The 8,103-nt window shown below is 40.4% G+C and overlaps 1 long non-coding RNA gene across 2 annotated transcripts in view; it reads right to left on the minus strand.

Annotated features, from left to right (window-relative positions):
* The window catches only part of LOC147379763 (uncharacterized), a 57,287-nt gene extending 49,521 nt beyond the window's left edge, over nt 1–7,766 (minus strand). Inside the window, exon 1 of one of the 2 annotated variants that reach the window (XR_015134039.1) lies at nt 7,421–7,766. This is a non-coding gene — a long non-coding RNA (uncharacterized LOC147379763). The remainder of the gene's footprint in view (nt 1–7,420) is intronic. The other variant, XR_015134040.1, reaches the window with a different exon arrangement.
* Between the last annotated feature and the right edge of the window lie 337 nt (nt 7,767–8,103).

Raw genomic sequence — 8,103 nt, forward strand, 5'->3', positions numbered from 1 at the left:
CTAAAGCCCATCCATCCATCAAGGGCTCACTTAATGCATATTTCTTTTCTTAGGAGTCAAATTCTTGAGCTGCCCATTGTCCAATGTCTGAAAACCCTGTCTTCATGTTTTATGCCCACTTTCATATTTGTTTTAAGTACAAGTCTAGACCTGTCAGTACCAGAAGCAAAGACTAATTTGTTTGCCTTTACTTCTCTGTTTTCAATGTATTCAAAAAATTTTAAATACTTACTGATCCCTTAAAAAGTATTATCTGTGGTATAATTTTCCAAAGTGTGTTCCATGAAAAATTAAAAAGACTGTGTGTTAAAATAGCTTAGAAAATGCATTTATCTTGACAGCAGGACACCTCAGAGCCATAAAAAGCTAATATGGATTATACATTTTCAAGGGACTACATTATTTGCATTTTTAAAATTCATTTTACCACAAAATCCATTTTTTAACAAATTGTCTTATGGTAGTACTAGACAATGGACCACTTTTTGGGCAGTGATGCTCTGTGGCTGCTATTTATTAATTTTTTAAAAATTTATGCACCTAATTAAAAAGGAAGTATGGTTATAACTATCTTCTAAAATTAATTTTTAGATGGAAAGTAAGCTCAGTTTCTTCTTCCTTTCCTTAACACACTTCCAGCCAAAATTATTCCAGGAAGTCCTCAAGATGTGTACATATACATAGATTCCCAATGGTTAAGTTTGCAGCTGGGCCCTTTTAATATTTTATGTATCATGAAAAAAAGGATAGTTTTAAAGGGATGAGTATAATAATTTTATATTATGGAAACATGTATTTCATTTTGACATTTTTTTCTTAAAAGAAAAAGACATTTTTTGATACTGTAAGATTAAGTCAGTATTTTTCATTCTTTGAAGTTATCATCTTATTGTGCTATTTGATAAACGAGGTGTCACTAAAACATGAGAATGATGAGCCTTCAGGAGAAGCAGCAGCAGCTGTGAGATCTCTTCTTTACCATTAATAATTAAACTATTTTAAGTGTTTCTTACAGAGCTGTCCTCCTCCTCCAACACACACAAAGAGCTGGATACAGCTGGTCTGGTTGAGAGCAGTTCCTAGCTGCCACAAGTCTAGGAATTATACGGAAACAGCAGGAGTGGGAAAGATCCCCTGGAGAAAGAAACGGCAACCCAGTACAATATTCTTGCGGGTGAAATCCTGTGGACAGAGGAGCTTGGCAGGCTGCAGTCCACGGGGTAGCAAAGAGTCAGATGCAATGTAGAGACTAAACAACAGCAGTAGAGGTAACAGACATGAAGACAACTGACTGAGGGACATTCAAGGCCCAGGGTATAATCTGATTATTTTGCTTATGTCTGCCAAGCAGTGTCCCTCTCTGGACCTTGGTTTCCCCAACAGACAACAAGCTCCTTGGACTAGGGGATTTCAGAATTTGCTTCTAACTCTTACATTCTCTGGATCTTGTTGAATAATACTGTGCTCAGATGCTCATTCATGTCTGACTCTTTGTCACCACATGGACTGTAATCTTCTAGGCTCCTCCATCCATGGGATTCTCCAGGCAAAAATACTGGGGTGGGTTGCCATTTCCTATTCCAGAGGATCTTCCTGACCCAGCCATCAAACAGGTGACTCCTGAATCAGCAGGCAGATTCTTTACTACCAGCACCGCCTGGGAAGCCTTGAATAATACTGTGAGTGTGTTAGTCACTCAGTTGTGTCCTGCTCTTTGCAATCTCCTCTGTCCATGGAATTCTCCAGGCAAGAATACTGGACTGCATAGCCATTCCCTTCTCCAGGGGATATTCTTGACTCAGGGATGGAACCCAGGTCTCCTGCATTGTAGGCAATAAGAATGCGTCAACTACAAATTGGCACTTACCAAAAGCATTGCCAATGACTGAACAAGGCATTTGCCACCTGCCTCTATGGAGATTGAAGCCCGTGTTGAACCCCGTGTTGCCATAGCTGTTGACTTTCAACAACCCCTGGGGGAGCTCAGGGTGGAGTGAGGCAGTCTGTGCTCCAGGGAATCTGATGGGACAGGTCTTTAGATAGTTGAATGTTTTTAGGAACAGATTTGATGATTTCAATCCTTGCATCTCCTCATATCTAGAGAAATACTAAATCCCTTCATGGTGACATCAAATCCTCATGACTAACAAAAAAACCTTTGTTAGCACTCAACCTAAATTGAGTGCTTCATGGTATTGAACTCAGCCTTCGCCAAAACCTTATATATTGACTTTCTCCCACTGCCACTTTGGAGCAGTCTCTCAGCCATCTGAGATGCTGCCTCCCGGACTGCAGTCCTCATTTTGCCCCAAATAAAACTTAACTCACAGCTCTCAAGTTGTACATCTTTTTTTAGTCAACAAATGTCACTTCTAGATAGCATTCCTTCTGCCTGGAGTACAAGAGATGTGTTTTGGAAAACACCGGAAAATATGGCTGTCAAGCAACTTGTGGGTTCGTTTTAGCTTTATGCCTGTAAACTGAAAAATTCTTACCCTTCATATTTGCCCTTCATGACTTAAATAATTCCCCCCAATCACTATCAATTTGTTATCTGTCAAAACCTCTCATTTCAGTTCTTGTCAAGTGACAGAGGTGATGGCTTTTCTCCTGGAACATTATTCCATGTTCCTTCCTACCAATAGCAAAAGATTATAAAGCAGGAGAGAGGCTTTTCCTGCAAAAATACAATGGGATTTTGTAGAGAACTAGAACAAAAGGTTTTTAAATCCCTAAATGAAGTCAGGAGGAAAAAAATAAGTCATTCTGGTTTTAGTTGCTAACAAAGGCAGAGAAAGAAAAAAATCAGTTGCTATATTACTTCTCCATTAGCCAAGCTCAGCACAAAGTGAAAAAGGATTTCCTGATACAACTGTGTATTACCTTCAATTGCATTATTGGTTTAGATTATAGCAGAGGGGAAAAATCAAAGATTTCGCCTTTGTTTTTCCTGGAGCCTCAGATGCATCTGATAGTGTATCTATCTCTAGGGGCATTATATACAGATACCATGGGATGCTCTGTGTTGTTTTCCTAACTAATGACAGGTAAACCTGCAGAGCTGCAGGTCCTGAGGCTGCACTCCCTGAGGCAATGCATTTCCCCAGAGAGCTGGAGCACCTTAGCTAAGGGGGGTGCAGGCTGGAGACTACCCACAAGTAGAGATGCAGGAAGGCTAGCCCTGAGGGGCAAGGCAAGTCCATGAAGTAGGAGGGGGCAGCGAAGAGATTTGAGGTCTAACGCAAGGAAGATGGCCCCTCACTGGGCCATTGATTCAGCTTTCTCATTTTGGAATCCCACAGGGCATAGTGGCTAAGTACAGGCTATGACAAAGTCAGCTACTTACTAACGATATGAACTGAGGTGAGTTACTGAAATCCTCTGAACTTCAGTTTCCTTCTCTGTAAGATGAGGATGATAAATTTAAAACAAATAAAAGGGGTGAGGATAATAAACTTAACCATAAGATGATGAGAAATATATTGAATGAATGAAGTAAAGCACTTAGTACCTGACTTGCCAAAGTTCAATGATAGAAATACTACAGTCACATCCTTCTACCCTCTAGCTTTGCCTGCTTCCAGCTATTCCTAGTAGCTACTAGAATGTAAGCTCCAAGAGGGCTCAGATTTTGTCCTTAAGGTTCATGGTTGTATCTTCAGCTTAGTCGAGTACCTGGCACATGGTAGGCACTTCATGAATAATTGCTGAATAAGTAAGTTAATTAATAAATGAAAGACTTTCTGACTAGCACTCTTGGACAGCCTGCCTCCATCTCTGTGAGGGCGAGTCATGCAGCCACCAAACACTGGGGCATCCCAAGTTGGCAGGCTTTGACCTGTGCCTGATCATTCATATTATCGACATATGGCTCTGATGATGTAGGCAAAAGTATTTGCTTTTAAAAGGAAATGCCAACCCACTCCAGTATTCTTGCCTGGGAAATTCTATTGACAGAGGAGCCTGGTGGGCCACAGTCCATGGGGTCACAGAGAATTGGACATGACTGAGTGACTAACACTAAGTAACTGTAGTTTCCAGCACTTTGGTCCAGGTCTCGTATGTGTGTGGGACTGTAAGGTTGTCTGTTTTTGTTACACATAAACATTTTAAAATTCATGGTGCTGGGCCAATAGATTAGTAATATCACTTTGTCCTATCTCTCATAGAATTTCCCAAAGGAAGCAATTATAGCAGGCACTTCATTTCATCTGGTCTTCTACAGTAGAGTATATCTGTATACAGACAATTCATTATCCTGACACAAATTTTCCACACTGAGAGCCATTCAAAATCTTCTTTAAAGCTCTGCCCATGGAATGCCTATCACATTTTAATAATCTCTTGTGGAATCTCATTTCATAGGCGAGGAAAAGAGAGAGAAAAGACGGGTGAATAGAAGAAGGCATGTCGGAAGTGGTGCACATAGCAGGCTTAGGAGTTGACACCTGAACTGGTGGAGGATAACACAGAAGATCAGAGAGGAATCAAAGAAATGAAGGAGGTAGGCAGGAAGGCAGCTAGTCACTAACAGGCTCCCACTGTGTGCTGTTCCTACTTCTTATTATAGCGTGCACCACATTCTATGCTATTTTTCTTTTTCTAAACGTTGTTCCCAACCACTATATTGTAGATTTGATGATGTAGACCCTGTTTTAGTCTCATAGTCTAGCCTAGCCTCTGTCATATGGTAATTCTTAATAATTTTGAATGGGTTAGTGAATTAGTAGATGGAAGGATGGATGAATGGCCAGAATATAAGAGAGAAAGGAGAAAGGTAGAGACTATTTAATAAGAGTGATCTAAGTATCTAGGACCCAGAGCAATTCCCAAGGTTGACCACAGGTGCAGATTCTCTTTGGGTTTGGACTGAGGGAACTTTTCTCCTGAGAAGGAGAGGATGGAAAAAGGCACAATTTTCAGTCAGAAAGCTGAGTTCAGTATGATAGAGAAAAGTCTAAATATATTACCACGTGAAAACAAGAATCAGCATCTAATTTTGAAAGTAGAGGCAGTAGCTTGAAAAAAAAGTGGACAACATTCAGGGTACTTACTGGAAACAGATATTGCTATCTAATTAGATTTGATGTGTCTTCTTAGGAAAGCGTATGTGTGAATGAACAGTTCAAGTGTAGCAACCAATATTTCCCTGCCGAACCATTGATTATTAAAAACATAAACTTGGATTTGAAGGGTTGAGGATGGAGTCTGAATACTACACAGAAATCTTTCTTACAGAAAAGCTAGGTCATTGGGAGAATGAGTTCATTGTATTTGAAAGGTACAGGGGATGGAGACTTCAGCATGGCTTCAGGAGTCAATATGAGTATGGTTAGACCTCAGGGTATAACTCTTCTTGGAGGAAGAGAAGCTCACAGTGGTTAGTTTTGCTCTTATACTTGGGGTACCAGATACCACTATGTTGCCAAGCTGAAGATATAAAGCTCAGAGGCAAGACCTAGCCCATTAGCATAAGGGGAATGAAGCCATTCAACCTGCAAAAGGAATGCTGAGGATTTTAAGTTCCAGAATATGAGATGATTTTCCAGGAATAAAACTTCTACCAAAGAAAAAGACCAGGAGTACCCTATTTAGTGATGTTTTAAGGGTTCCTAGATTTGTTTTAATCATATATGCTGAGACACATAGACATGGACGTGATTGTCACAAGGGAAGAAATTTGTTGTATTCACAGATTCCCTATAATCAGCTGGGCCACATGGAGTAGCAGCAGGGTCAATTAGGAGTCAGATGGAGAGAAGTAAGAGGCTTTGTTGTGTTTTTTGTAGGAAAGAATGGGTGAATCAGGGGGCTTCTCTGGTGGCTCAGGGGTAAGGAATCCACCTACCCAGCAGAAGACATGGGTTTGATCTCTTGGGTCAGGAAGATTCCCTGGAGAAGGAAATGGCAACCAACTCTAGTATTCTTGCCTGGGAAATCCCATGGACAGAGAAGCCTGGTGGGCTACAGTCCATGGAATCACAGAAGAATCAGATTGACTTATACTAAAACAACAACAACAACAAAGGGTAAATCAGGGTAAACAGGCTTAAAATTGGCTAGTTTGAATAATTTCAGCAGGCTCCAAGATTTAGGGGCTGTCACCAGTTATCTGCTATTTGGCTCTGATAGTTTTAGGTTTGACTTGGCTGAGCCATGGTACCTAGATATTCAGTCAAACATTATTCTGATGTTTCTGTGACAGTGTTTTTTTTTTTTTTTTAGATGAGATTAAAGTTTACATCCATGGACTTTGAGTAAAGCAGATTGCTGTCCATAATATGGGTGGGCCTTATCAAATCAACTGAAGGCCTGATTAGAACAAAGACTGATCTCCCCTGAGCAAGAAGTATTTCTGCCAGAAGTCTGCTTTTGTACTCACATTACAACTCTTCCCTGAGTTTCCAGCCTACCAACCTGCCTATAGATTTTGGATTTACCACATCTCTACGACCACATGAGTCAATTCCTTAAAATAAACTCTCTCCCTCTCTTTCTCCACAACACACACAAACACACACACATCCCATTGTTTCTGGCTCAGCAGAACCCTGACTAATTCACTGGACGTGGGATGGTTAGAACAGATGGATAGCAGCCAGGAGTTTGAGTGTAAAGGAAGTGGCTGGGGATGTAGGCTCTAGATTGGTTGGTTCGCATTCAAAAAGGACCTTCCCAGGAGAGTGGTTACTACCTCTAGGAACTGGCTAGGCCTGGGACAGCAGTCCCTTCAGTGTCATCAAGGTCACGTGTCAAAACGTCAACATTTGGAAAATAAAAAGATATGGTTATTACAAGTAAGAAAGAGGAAAGCTATGGGAAACTGATGGAATAGATTGGGGGTCATTCATATCTCCAAATAAAAATGCTTCAGTAGCTGTTACTGAGAAGCTTCTATGATGTGTGGTGACCAGCAAGGCCCCTGCTCTCAATACTCTTACTTTTAGCATTGAATAAATGCCTGGATATCCACATTAGTGCTATTTTTTGGTGGTGAAATGACTGATAAATACATAAAATCAAAAGAGGAACTTGAAGATTGCCTAAGATTAGAAATATGTGCTTATGTTAGTGATAGGAATTACACTTCTAGGATGGTTCTAAGAACAATCAGAGATGAAGTTAAAGACGTTCCTATAAAGATATCCATCAAAGCCTTATTTATGACAGAAAAACATTGTAATGTACTTAACATCTAACTCGAGGGGATTATAGTACATGCAAAGGACTGAGCTGAATGTAGCCATTAGGAAACATGCTAAGGAGACTATCTATTGTTATGGAAATATAATCTGTTGCTAAATGAAATAAATAGACCAGTAGACCAAAAGACCTTGTGTAGCAGTGCTTAGTTTTTGTAAAAAATTTTCTATCTATGGTAAATGTAAAAGAAAGGAAAGTCATATATTAAAATACTTACAGTGGTTCTTGTTGGCAAATGAGACCTTAAGTGACATTTCCCTTGTTGTGTTGCTCCCCAAGCTTTCTCCATGGAGCATGTATACATCTCGTAGTTAGGGGGAAAGTGCAGTTTAAAAACAAAGTCAAATGAAACATAGAGCCAGCTTTATTTTTCTTGCCACTGGGAAGAATTGGCTTTGCTGGCATTAAGATGATGGGAGGAAAGAGAGTAGAAATCCTTTTGAAAAAAAAAATAAATAAATCAATGCCTGGAGAGAAGCAGTGGGAATCCTCAAGCTTATTAAAAGGCTAGCAAAAATATAACATATCTGACTCTAGGCTGAGGCTGGTGATTGAAGCAGAGAGAGGCTTGGCCAGGGAAATCTAAGCTCTTGGAAACTCAGAGCTCAGACCGTTTAGAACAGATCCACTTAGAACAGGTCGGGGCAAGGGCAATTGTGGGTGACTCTCTTAGCACTGAGTTCATCCAGACTGAGACGGATTTCTAAATGATCCAGAGGACCTCAGCACAGCAAAGACAGTTGCAGTAGTCCTACCTGTGGTGTTACCAGGTCATGAATGGTAGAAGTAGAATGGTAGAAGTAGAGGTAGAATCCACCAGGTGGATGGGGAGGCTATACAAGCACTGAAAAAGGTGACCACTGTTTTTTTTTAATTGGAGGATAATTGCTTTACCATGTC

The sequence above is a fragment of the Bos grunniens genome, chromosome 1 (assembly GCF_055505025.1).
Source record: "Bos grunniens cultivar Pamir isolate PY7600 chromosome 1, Bosgru_T2T1.0, whole genome shotgun sequence".
Taxonomy (NCBI): Eukaryota; Metazoa; Chordata; class Mammalia; order Artiodactyla; family Bovidae; genus Bos; species Bos grunniens.